At 41.4% G+C, this 14,063-nt stretch overlaps 1 protein-coding gene across 1 annotated transcript in view; it reads right to left on the reverse strand.

Annotated features, from left to right (window-relative positions):
- The window catches only part of PEX5L (peroxisomal biogenesis factor 5 like), a 1,534,471-nt gene that overhangs the window by 1,435,231 nt on the left and 85,177 nt on the right, over positions 1-14,063 (reverse strand). The gene's annotated exons all lie outside the window — the stretch shown is intronic.

The following is a 14,063-nucleotide window of genomic DNA, read 5'->3' on the forward strand; positions in this document are numbered from 1 at the left end:
CGTTACACTTTGTTGTTTTCTAGGAGCAAAATTATAGCCATGGCCTAATGGGTTAAGGGCAAGGCAGGATAGCAGCAGTGGCAAAGAGTCACCCTGGAGTATCCCACTTTGAATTTTTATCCCTGGGATAATAATCTGTTCTTTATCATGGCTTAATTGCAAAGTGGTCTGCCACTGTTTCATGGTCACTGTAATGTATTTGATCAGTGTAGGACGTGTCTTATACATTTTTAATCACTCTTTTATCAAAATGTGGGATACTATCAAATGCTTCTTTTGTAATCAATCCATGCCATACTTAAATTCTTCCCCTTTTTACAGTTCTCCACTATTACTTTATTTAACAGCAAATGATCCTTTGTTCCATATGACTTTCTTTTATTGTCCTTTTGTTCTATTGCCATAATTGAGTTTTCTTCTAAATGACTATAGACTGTCGGCATCAGTTCCAGCGCATAATTTATACATTGTCGGAAGGCAAGTTATTGGTCTATAATTTTTAGGGTAGCTAGCAGGTTCACTCTTAAGTAGTAGCATTGTTTTTCCTGTTGATAGCCAAATTGATGTCTGTTTGGGTTTACATATAAATAGTTCTTTCTCATGGCTAAATTTTCATGCAGAGATGTTAATACTTTTAACCAGAAGTTAGCTATTGCATCTGGGCCTGGGGTTTTACAATTAGAGGCTTTTCTTATCTTTGTTTCAATCCCTCTAGTTGCTACTTCATCTCATTTCATATCCTGTACCTTTAAACTTCTTATTCTTTCTTTTACTTCTTCTATCCATTTAGCATCTTAGAGCTAGTAAGGGAGACGGCTAGAAAGGTGCTTGGTATCACATCGGGACAGAGGAAGGACGACAAGGAGACATGGTGGTGGAATGAGGAAGTACAGAAGAGTATACAGGCAAAGAGGTTGGCAAAGAAGAAGTGGGATTGTCAGAGAGATGAAGAAAGTAGACAGGAGTATAAGGAGATGAGGTGCATGGCAAAGAAAGAGGTGGCGAAGGCTATGGATAAGGTATATGAAGAGTTGTATGAAAGGTTGGACACTAAGGAGGGAGAAAAGGACCTGTACTGATTGGCTAGACAGAGGGTCTGAGCTAGGAAAGATGTGCAGCAGGTAAAGGTGATAAAGGATAATGAGGGAAACATACTCACAAGCGAGGAGAGTGTGTTGAGGAGATGGAAAGAGTACTTTGAGGGGTTGATGAATGAAGAAAATGAGAGGGAGAGAAGGCTGGATGATGTAGGGATGGTGAATCATGAAGTGCAATGGATTAGCAAGGAGGAAGTAAGGATAGCTATGAAGAGAATGAAGAATGGAAAGGCTGTTGGCCCAGATGACATACCTGTGGAAGCATGGAGGTGTTTAGGTGAAATGGCAGTGGAGTTTTTAACCAGATTGTTTAATGAAATCTTAGAAAGTGAGAGGATGCCTGAGGAATGGATAAAAAGTGTTTTGGTACTGATTTTTAAGAATAAGGGTGATGTGCAGAGCTGTAGTAACTGCAGTGAGATTAAATTGATCAGTCACAGCATGAAGTTATGGGAAAGAGTAGTGGAAGCTAGGTTAAGAAGGGACGTGATGATTAATGAACAGCAGTATGGTTTCCTGCTGGGAAAGAGCACTACAGATGTGATGTTTGCTCTGAGAGTGTTGATGGAGAAGTACAGAGAATGTCAGAAGGAGTTGCATTGTGTTTTTGTAGACTTAGAGAAAGCATATGACAGGGTGCCTAGAGAGGAGTTGTGGTATTGTATGAGGAAGTCAGGAGTGTCAGAAAAGTATGTAAGAGTGGTACAGGATATGTACGAGGGTCGTGTGACAATGGTGAGGTCTGCCGTGGGAGTGACGGATGCATTTAAGGTGGAGGTGGGGTTAAATCAAGGATCAGCTCTGAGCCCTTTCTTATTTGCAATGGTGATGGACAGGTTGACAGACGAGATCAGACAGGAGTCCCCATTGACTATGATGTTTGCAGATGACATTGTGATCTGTAGTGAGAGTAGGGAACAGGTGGAGGAGACCCTGGAGAGATGGAGGATAGAAGAATGGTGAGGATGCAAGGAGTAGAGGTGGTGAAGGTGGATGAGTTTAAATACTTGGGATCAATAGATCAGAGTAACAGTAAGTGTGGAAGAGAGGTGAAGAAGAGAGTACAGGCAGGATGGAGTGGGTGGAGAAGAGTGTCAGGAGTGATTTGTGACAGAGGAGTACCTGTAAAAGGGAAGGTCTACAAGAGGGTAGTGAGACCAGTTATGTTATATGTGTTGGAGACAGTGGCACTGACAAAAAGGCAGGAGTTTGAGCTGGATGTGGCAGAGTTAAAGATGTTAAGATTTGCACTGGGTGTGATGAGCGTGGACAGGATTAGGAATAAGTATATTAGAGGGTCAGCCCAGGTTGGAAGGTTTGGAGACAAAGCCAGAGAGGCAAGATTACGTTGGTTTGAACATGTGCTGAGGAGGGATGCTGAGTATATTGGGAAAAAGATGCTAAGGATGAAGCTACCAGGTCACAGGAAAAGAGGAAGGCCTAAGATAAGGTTTATGGATGTGGTGAGAGAGGACATGCAGGTGGTTGGTGTGACAGAGCAAGATGCAGAGGACAGGAAGAAATGGAAACAGGTGATCTGCTGTGGCAACCCCTAATGGGAACAGTCGAAAGAAGATAATGATGATGTTATGTTCTACAGTATCTTCATAGATACTTTTCCAAAATGTATCTATTTCTTCTTTTTTTGGTGGTCTTTCAATTGCTTTTACCTTGTTTTCCAATTCTCTATAAAACTTTTTTTGGGTCATGAATAAATTGCTTATTTTGTTCTTTTCCTTTATATTTATCTGTGTATCTTCTAAGTTTTTCCACCTGTGCTGAGATTTTGAATTTGTTATTTGCAATAGTGCATGATAAATCCTGATCTATTCTGATACTGCACATTGCTTTTATCACATCTATCTTTCTAAGTATTTTCGTTGATCTGTTCCTTCTTCTTTACTCTTCTAACAGTGACACTTATTGTCTTAGTTGCTTTGTAGTTTTCTCTATTCGATACTTCCATGATGGTATTCGAATTCTTGCCTTTCTCTCCCTCACTCTCTTGTGTTCTTGTGGTAGAATTTTTTCAGTAATTAATAATGTACCTGTTTACTTCTGTTAAATTGCATGGATCTCCATGGACAGTCCTGATTATTATGCTCATTTGTTTTATCAAACTTCTGACTTTTTGGGTTTTATTAACCTTCTGCAGTCTATTTCTTTCATTGATCTTAATATGTCTATCTCTATTAAGTCAAGCGACTTTTCTGTCAGCTCATTTTCTTCTAAACTGAGGGCACATTTTTTGTTTTCCATTGCATCTTCCTGTGTCACATTCTCTTTACTTTCATCCTGTGCCATTCATTGTTCTGTCATATGAGTACTCACTGGTTTATCACTCCTCAACATTTACTGTGTCAGAGTTTCCAGCTTCCTGTTCCTTCTCTTGCCGTCCAACTTCAAGTGAAAGTTTATACTCATTTCCTGTGGAAGGCTCTAAAATATCTTTATTTGACACCTGACCAATTGCTTTCCATTTTACTGGTTTCACCTTAATTTTTTGTGGTGCTTTCTGAATTAAATGTTCTACACTGACTCTTTCACTTTGGAGGTACTGCATAACCTCAATTTCTATTTCTTTAACTCCTCCATTACTGATCTCCTTTTCTCCTTTTCTTCTTTGTGTTCTTTCTTTTTGTATTGTAAAGTTTTCCATGTCCAGATTCATTTGCCTGTATTTTCTCTTCAAATATCTACAGTGCTGCTCTTTTTATATTTAGTTTTGCTTTCTCCTTTGCATAGATAATTACACCATATTAACCCCATTTTTCTTTTCCAGATCCATATTTATTCTTCAGATGTCTCCTGATCTTCCTGTTTCTTACTTCCTTTGAGGACTCATGCCATCATGCTGTGATGTAAGCTGTGTTAGACCTTCTACACTACATCAAATCCTTCACTTCGCTGGCACTCCATAACTTCAGCTTCTGTCTGCTTTTCTACATTCCCTCTTTGTGATATTATTCTTTTTATTGGGAAATGTTTCATGTCTGGACGCCTTTGCCTGTATTTCTCTTCGAATATCTTTGGGGCTGCCTTTTTATGTTGATTAATCTGGCTTTTGCCTTTGCATAAATATTGCACCATATCAAATCGCTTTCTTTCCCATGTCCATATTTCCTTTTTATACTTTTCAAAAATATCTAGGTTTTGATGTTTATATTTTCTCAGTACCTCAGATACTTCTTTTTCCAAACAGATCAAAGTTTCTTGATCTATATACTGTTTTTCAAAAATCTGTTGTATCAATGACCACAAATTTTTATTTGCAGATTCTGACCGTTTTTTTTTTTTTTTTTTTGGAAGTATTTTTTTTTCCCTCTAATTTATCTCTTCATCTTTTTGTATATCTCGTGTCTGGAAATGCTGGGATTTTTGCATAATAGTAACAATACATAATTTCTTTCTTATCCTCAATAGTCCACTCTATCATCTTTATGGCTCTTTTTTGGCCTATCAGTTTTTGTGATTTTTGTGGAGTGCTACTTCCTTCTACAACAGGGGGGGGGCATCCTTTCCCTGGGCCTGGCCTGGCCCCATTGTAGGAATGTTTCTGTATTTTGAGGATCTACACTTTCAATTTTTCCAGTCCTGGCACCAGTGTATCTACCAGGATTCTACAGTTTTTTATCCTGGGTCTTGGGCACACAGCTATCTTTTTTAATTTTTTAATTTTTGACCTACTTCTCTCTATGATATATGCTATATAAATACAGTCTATATATCAGTGTCACCTTGATGAGATTTTGTAGAAAACAGGGTCCACCTTGTGAAGGTACTCACCAAGACTTGAGAATGAATTCAATTTCAGCACTACTACTCTCCTTTGCTTGCTGACTTTTCATCTCGCCATTCGGACTGTCTGTAAGCCCAATCAGATGTTCCACAAGGCTCTGTTTTAGGCCCTATATGTTTAATATATTTTTTCATCTATCCCAAAATATGATGCTTGTTAGTTACATAAGTATGCAGATGACTGTAACATCACTTTTATTACAGTCAGCAGTGAAAATGTCTAGGAAGAGAATAACTATATGCATACAATTGCAAGATGGGCATCTGATTCAGGCATCAGACAAATGTAAAATGATGCACTTTTGAAAAATACTGGTGAAAGAACCTCTTTTTATATATGGGCTCTTACTGGGAGATGAATTAAATCATAACGATTTGGGAATTACTGTTACAAATAACTTCTCCTTTGCTAAACATGTAGATATTATAACAATGAAAGTAGTGAAACAAATGGATGCTCTGTTGACAAATATAACTGTAACAGATTTAAAATGCTTGGTGAACCTGTGTAGGTCAGTTATAAGGTCATTAACAGAAATCAGTAATTATTTCTGTATTCATACATCTGGGCAGTTGAAATGTCTAGAAATGGCAGGGTGAAGATTTACTAAGAGAATAGAATCTTTATCAGATTTGAGTAATGAGGAATTTCCTGACAAATATGCCATGCCCTCCATAATGAAAACAACTCATGTCCCAGGGTTACCATATTAAGGATCAGATGCAGCCTTAAATGATGTAGATCCATAGGTAAATTGTTCCAAGACAATCTCCACTACTGCTGTCTAATGTCACCACCGGCATAGACTCCACTGCTCCCCTGTTTTCCTCCCATCCTTGGCCACTCATACTATCCAGAGTACATTTGTATTGTTTTCTTATACTTTATCTTACTTGTCAGTTTTTTCCTACATCCTTGTAACACATCCTAACTGGTCAAGCCAGTAGTATAATAAATGAGGATGAAATAATTTCATCATGCTGGGGGGTCTGTGGTCATTAAGGTCCAGATGTTATGTGATCTTAAATGCCCCTGAGGTGTATTTTATCATTTTTCCCCAAAATCTTTGGTCCAGTGACAGCCTGAACAAATAATAATGACTAAAGAAAGAAAGTGACTATTTTTTTTTCAAGGAAGAAATAGGTTATGTTCAAAGTTTAATTTGTAAGGCAGGCTGACAACACCATTGGTAGCACAAAACTGAGCATTAGTTATCCATAAAGTCAGAATAAAATACTCATGAGGGCACATAAATCATATCTGGGAGGAAGGCAATCATCCCAGATATGATTTATGTGCCCTCATAAATCATATCTGGGAAGGCAATCATCCCAGATATGATTTATGAGGGCACATGAATCATATCTGGGATGATTGCCTTCCTCCCAACTCCCCTGAAAAAATATAGTGATTTTCAGTGTACATGTGTGGTGTTCATAGGTTATAGGGTCATAGGTGTGTACTAGGCTAATGACCTTGGAGCCTTTACAAGCCTAACCCATAGAATTAGCCTGGCATTGTGCAACCTGACCTTATTTCCCAGTGCCTCTGTCAAGTAAAGCCACTGGAGTGATCCCCGGGGTGAATTTTCTATTTCCCATTCACTCATCAATATTTCTTTTGAAGAGGGCCAGTGAGGTACTCTGCTTGACATGTATGGGAAGTCTATTCCATTAGCATGGGCAGTCTCCAGGTTATGAACTGTCACTCTAGCATGTTCTGTTGATTATGGTAATGAGGTTGAGGTCTCTGAAGTGTGGTGGGGAGGGAATGGGATTTCTTCAGCTGTAGCATTTCTAACAGAGCTGGGTCAGACATGACTTTGTAAGTCAAGCAGAGATCGCCTCTAAGTAGGCATTATGAGACAGAGAATAGTTGGAGTTTTTTGAGTCTGTCCATATAGGACAAGTATTTAAGGCCTAGGATCCTGTTTGTGAGGTACTTTTGTGGCCTCTCCAGTTGTTACAATTGTTTAGTGAGGTACATGCCAAATGGGGCATTGTACTCAATGATTGGCCTAATGAGGGAAGAGTAGAGGGAGACAATGACGTCTTTCTTCCTGGATGCAAATCCCTTAGTAATGAGATGTGCCACATACAAGGACTATCTGACCACAGTGGCAATGTGGTGGTCAAAAGAGAGGTTGTTGTCAAACTGTGTTCCCAGATCGCTTATAACACTTTCTGTGTTCAGTACACCATTGATGTGGTAATTCATGGGAACCAGATTTTTCCCAAAGGGGATGACAACACATTTTTTGGCACTGTCCTTAAGGCCATGGTTCTGACACCAGTCGTTGGTCTCAGTGAGCCCTTTCTGTAGGATTTCAACATCACTTGGGGAGTTAATAATAGCTCCCAACTTGCAATCATCTGCGAACTTTGTCAGCCAGAGTCCCTTCATGTTGGCCTGGACTTCAGAGAAGTAGATACCAAACAGGAGAGGACCCAGGACAGAATCCTGTGGGACTCCACTCGTGGCTGGTTGGCAGTCTGAATTGGAGTCAGCTACTTTCACACTGTGGGTTCTACCTGTGAGCCAGTTAGCAACCCACCTAGTGATGTAGGAGTTGATGCCTAGCTTAGTGAGTTTTTCTATGATTCCTGAGTGGGGAATGGTATCAAAGGCTTTGGCCAGATCAAGGTAGGCTGTATGAACCACCTTGCCTTCATCCACAGTTCTGGTGACTGACTCAAAGAAGTCAATCAGGTTGAGCAGGCATGATCTACCCTTCACAAAACGGGAGATTCCCTATATCCTTGTTTATTAGGTCCATGATGATATGTTCCATAACTTTGCATATCAGACTCATTAGGCTAATGGGGCCATAGTTCACAGGTTCTGTAGTCGCTCCTCCTTTGTGGAGAGGGGTGACTCTACCAGTGTGCCATTCGGTAGGGAACAAACCTGAGGTGAGGCTGTGATTGAACAGGGCACACAGGTAAGGTGCCAGTTCACTCTGTATTTCATGTAGAGCACAGCTAGGGATATTGTCAGGTCTCATATTAGCTGTATTCTTGGCCTTGGACAGTGCTGTTTTAACCTGTGCAGCAGTAATACTGGGTGCCTGGCAATCTACTGGTATTGTGACTGGTCCCTTGGGGGGGGTAAAGCTGGCACTGAATCTGTCGGCCAGTATATTGGCAATATCTGTTGGCTCGGTATAGGAGGTACCATTGTGCAGTAGCTCAGAGTAAATCTGGTTATTGCCGGGGAGATTCTTTACATAACTATAGAAGGTCTTGTGGTTGTCTTTACTATCTGCTGCAATTCTGTTTTCATAGCTGGCTTTAGAGGGTTTGATGAGGGATCTCAACTTTTTGTTGAGGCTGATAAGGGAGTTTTTCCACATTTGGGACTTCACCTTATTCTGCATGTTTCCTCCTTCCGTTTTAGAGTCTGTTAAGTCTGTCCGGAGACCACCCGATTGGCTTCCTTTTTTGGAGGTGAGTGTCTTAGTTCTATTGAGTATGGCGAGATCCATGCATTTGTGTACATATTTGTACAGTGCATTGGTGTATGATTCGGTGGTCATGCAACTGATCTCCATTTGCATGGGTGCAGTGAAGTTAGCCACCTCTGTTTTTAGGAGGCCAAATTTAGCTTTGGAGAAGTTTTTCATGGTGGTTACCTTTATGGGGGGGTGGGGATGGATGAAAATGGAAGGACAAACAAACATAATTATTTATTTTAAGTTGCTGCTTTCATACATCTACACAGCATCTCTCATCAGCCCTATCTCCAACAGGAAAAAAAAAACATCTGTGTACCCTTCTGAAGTTAAACTTGGATGAAAGTAAAAGAAAAATAGAGCCCAACAACAAATGTCCACCTATTGCTGCCTCCTTTCTTGTACTCCCACAATATATTACAGTAGACTGGCCCTAGACAAGGTATAATGACATTCAGTGCATACCTATGAGGTGTGGTTTTAAAGAAAGTTAAAGAAATAATGACCACATTGACCTCGGCCAATGCACAAGCTATATTAACCTTCTGCATATACCTCTGAAGGGAAATTAAAGAAATAGTGACCACAGTAATCCCAACTTTCACACAAACTATAGCAATATCTGTGCCCACTTCTGAATAAGGTCAGCTTTAGACAAAGTGGGGACCACATTTAAGGACCCTAGTAAGCCACTTATATAGCCAAGAATGATGGCCCCGTGAAGCACTGAGGTTCTACATGTTCTGAAATGCATCTTCTGCCTAATTTTTTTTACAACTCAGGAGAATTATGTGGAATACTGTGGTTAGGTCCAAGGCAAAATGCTCATAACACACCACGGCTGCAGCTACAATAGTTGCTTTTGAAGAAAGCTGAATTTAGTTTCCATATCGTAGTTTAAAGGTGCTATGCTCAATTACTCCTGAGTAAGGAAAGAAATGAAAAATAAAACAAAACAGCCCATGCACAAAAAATGCTTCCTCGTTATATACTGCATTGGTATTATTTATTAATTTACTTACTTTAGTCCTTCCTTGGGAGCTGCAGTGATCTCCTGACTGTGACCCATAACACTTTGCACCTCTGGAGGGGGTTATGACCGGTCTCATGAAGGCTGTGATTGCAACTGTTTCAGAATACCATACAGCATAACCTATGAGCACTTCATATACTTTATGTTTAATAAGACAGATAGAGTTTAAGCTTCAGTTCAAAAGACACAGAGTAGTCACCTTTCACAGTGCACATAATTCATAATTATCTATTTTCTAGAAACCCAGTACAAAAAAAAAATGCAGCCTATTTCTTTCACCAATGTCCCTGAACAGAATCTTTATGGTGATAGAAATTTTGTAACAAATTACTGTCAACAATTAAGTTACTTTATCATGTACAGCTTTGTTAAGCAACATTTCAGCAACTCTATAGTCAGGCACACTGACGTCCCACTCACTAGGCTGAACAAGGAGAAGGTTACTGTTAGCTGCCTGTCGGGTGCCAGGATCCGCCACATAACACAAGCACTCAGGCCACTCCAGAACAAGTACAAATATGACTCTGTCATTGTCCATGTTGGTGTGAATGACCTGAGCCGTACCCCCCTGAACTACATGAAAAGAGATATGGAGGAGCTCTCTGATCATGTAGCCCAGGCCGGTATAACCCTGACCCTGAGTAGCATCCTGCCCTCACCAAGAATGATACCACGGTATAGAGAAAAAAATTATCAATTTCAACAATTGGCTAAGTTTCTGGTGTTATTCAAAGGGGATCCAGTGTCTGTCAGCCTGGGATGACATGCTCGACAAACCACACTGCTTCGCTAGAGACGGCTTGCACCTGTCACCCTTAGGCTTTCGAATACTGGCCAAGGTTCTTGCCACCCCCATAGTGCCTTTTATAGGCAAGGCTCAAAAAACAAACCCACCGCCATAAATAGCACAAGTAACAAAAAACTGAGGGTAATGCTACTCAATGACAGAAGTCTAAACCTCAAAATGCACGCACTCAAGGCACTCCTCAGTATGGAGAAAATCAATATCTGTGCAGTAACAGAATCCTGGTTTAAGGCTCCAGAGAGCACCCCAGCACTACCAGGCTACAACTCATACCATACATTTCAGCCACAAAACCTGGACCGAAATACAAAAGGCAGGGGAGTATCCATATTCATCAAGGATACCCACACCTCCAGGTTAGTGGCACAGCACGATGCTTCAGAGATCATCCACATGCAACCAACAATAGGCAAAACTGCAATTCAAATTATATTTTGCTACAGGTCACCCACCATGTCCCAGGACCCCCACTCCGCATTTCTGGAAACACTGGGAAACATAAAGGTCCTACCAAACACCCTGATATTGGGTGATTTCAATTACCCAGACATTAACTGGGAGAACTACTCAAGTACAAACTCCCTTGCCCAACATTTCCTAGAATTTATAAACTCAAATGCCCTGGATCAACTGGTCAGCACCCCCACCAGAGATGACAACATATTGGACCTGGCCATCACCAACATAGGGGACCGGTGTTCCACACCTGAGGTCAACCCCTCGCTGGTTAGATCTGACCATAAACTAATCACTCTGGATATCCACATTTCACTACCACCCCTGGTTAAAGAAACCACTGTGAAAAACTTTTCAAAAACAAACTTCACGTTACTTAAGACCAAGGTGGGAAGTTTCAAAGCCCCCATGCTAAAGGATAACACTGTCCAAGCTACAAAATCCTTTACTAATGCACTCTACGGGCACCTACATGAATGCATGGATCATGCTATCCCAAACAAAACCAAGACTCACTCCTCCAAGAAAAGGAAACCAGTCTGGTGGACCCCTGCCATAAACAAGCTATACAATAGAAGGAGGAAACTAGTACAGAAAAAAGTAAAATCCCAAGAAGAGAAGACATCCCTGATCAGTATCAGCAAGAAACTACATTCCCTCATAAAATCATCCAAGGCTAGCTTCAAAAGAAAAATTGCCATGGAATCCAAAGATAACCACAAGGCATTCTTTAGCTATGTCAAGAATCTAAGTGGCAATTCTCAGATCTGCTCGGAGTTAGTGCAGAATGGTACAAAATACACTGAACCAACCAATATAGCCAACATCCTGGCAGAGAGGTTCAGTGCAAACTTCATCCCCCTTTCACCCCCAAAAGGGCCCATAACTATACCAGAAGAATGTAGTGCCCCTGAAATCACTCAGGTTAAAACAGCCCTCTGCAAAGCCAAAAACACAGCATCAATGGGACCGGGCAGTGTCCCAGGCTGCATCCTACATGAGCTCAAAGATGAACTAACCCCTCACCTAAACACGCTGTTTAAACTCAGCCTCTCCATAGGTTATGTGCCCACAGAGTGGTGCACAGCAATGGTTATTCCACTTCACAAAGGTTGAGCCACAATGGACCCTAAGCACTATCGCCCTATAAGCCTGACTAGCTTGGTCTGCAAAGCTATGGAGCACATCATCATGAATCTTATTAACAGAGACATTGGAAACCTCCAAACACTGGACCCTACCCAGTTCAGCTTTGTTAATGACAGATCATGCCTCCTAAACCTGGTGGAATTCCTTGAGACAGTTACCAAGGCCATAGACGAGGGAAAATTGGTCCACACAGCCTACCTAGACCTTGCAAAGGCCTTCGACACCATTCCCCACTCAGGTATTATAGACAAGCTCACCACCCTGAACATAAACCTCTATGTCACGAGACGGGTTGCCAACTGGCTCACAGACAGAACCCACATGGTAAGAGTTGCGGGAACTAGGGCTGACTCTAAACCAGTTACAAGTGGCGTTCTCCAGGGCTCAGTCCTAGGACCCCTCCTGTTTGGCATATACTTCTCAGAGGTACAGGCAAGCACAGGAGGACTATGGCTGACCAAGTTCGCAGACGACTGCAAACTAGGAGCTATAATTGTCTCTCCGGCTGACACAGACATCCTCCAAAAGAGTCTCACTGAGACAGATACCTGGTGTCAAAATCATGGCCTCAAGCTAAATGCCAAAAAGTGCATAGTCATCCCCTTTGGAAAAAACAAAGTACCCACAAACTACCACATAGGTGGTAGCCCCCTAAATACGGAAGATGTAATAAGGGATCTGGGGACCCAAGTAGATAGCAACCTCTCCTTTGAAAATCACATTGCCAAAATGGTTAGAAAATCCTTCTATGTGGCCCACCTAATCACAAAAGGGTTTGCATCCAGATTGAAAGAGGTCATTGGGCCCCTCTATGTATCACTCATCAGACCCATCATAGAGTACAATGCCCCACTTGGGATGTACCTTACAAGACACCTGCAACAACTGGAAAGACCACAGAAGTATCTCACCAAGAGGATCACTGGCCTCAAGCAGATGCCCTATGCAGCTCGACTGAAGAAACTCCAGTTGTACTCGATTGCATACCGCCTACTCAGAGGTGATCTCTGCTTGACATACTAGGCCAGGTCCAACCCAGAATTGATGGACATGCTCCACCTAAAGAAAACCATATCCCCTCGAGCCACATGCTCCAGGGATCTAAACCTCACCACAACAATAAATAGGACATGCTGGAAGGAAAGATTCCTATCCCAGAGACTTCCCATGCTCTGGAACAAGATTCCAATCTACATTAGGCAGAGCTCCTCGCTAACCCTCTTCAAGAGAAACCTTGACGAGTGGATGGGGAACAGAAGGTTTACCCCAGGGATCACTTCAATGGCTCTGCTGGACAGTGGCACAGGGAACTAATCTAAGGGGGCAGCGAAAGCCAACACATTCCGGCTAGGCTTATAAATGCCTTCTTGCAGATAGCCTAGTACCTACCTATGAACTTCCTTAGTATATCATTTTGTTAGAAATATTCAGCAATAGCTGTTATTGACTACTTTACCCTTAAAGTCTAGTTTCTGTTTCTGACACTGACTGCCTTTAATGTTGTACAAGAAAGATTTAAAGATTTTGTTCAGGACAGCCAAACAGTCAAACACACCCTGAAAAGCTGCATACACCTCTGGGATTAAGAAACACAAAACTTGTTAACTTTTATTTTTTTAATAGAAGAGATTTGTAAGTTCACATAAAATTTTACAAGGCTTTCAGCCCTCAAGTTTCTTCCTTGCAGTAGGCATCTGGTACAATGTTTACTATTACAGGGTTTACTTTTTAAACAGCACTGCATTCCATTCTCAAGTGATGACTTCTGCAGGAGAATTACTCAGGAAGAATGCAGACATAGAAATCTACTTCTTTTCCAGTTGATGACCCTTATTCTCCATCAGTGTATTTTTCCAGGCAATTGTAGCACAAGCAGTGCTATAGAATTGTGTGTAAATATTTACAATAGTGAACTTATCCGTGGTGGTGCAGCGGTAGCATTGTTGCCTCAAAGCAAGAGGTTCTCCTGTTTGATTCTCGGCTAGAGTGTGGAGAGTGCCTTCTGTGTGGAGTCTGCATGTCCTCCCTGTGGTTGGGTAGGCATTCGAAGGACGTGTAAATGGGCGTGCCTTCATTGAAGGTTGAACTTCGAGCTGGCACCTCAGTGTTCGTGAAAATCTACTGCCAATCATTAGCAGACCGGAGTTCCGTTGTGGTGACCCCTAACTGGAAAAAGCCGAAAGACAAAGAACAACAACAACATTTGCAATAGTGAACTTGCATTGTAAAGCAGTTATGTAAAAGCCCTTAAAATTGCAGATAGACATGCACAT

This window comes from Protopterus annectens, chromosome 4.part1 (genome assembly GCF_019279795.1).
Source record: "Protopterus annectens isolate FY-2018-M chromosome 4.part1, PAN1.0, whole genome shotgun sequence".
Lineage (NCBI taxonomy): Eukaryota > Metazoa > Chordata > Ceratodontiformes > Protopteridae > Protopterus > Protopterus annectens.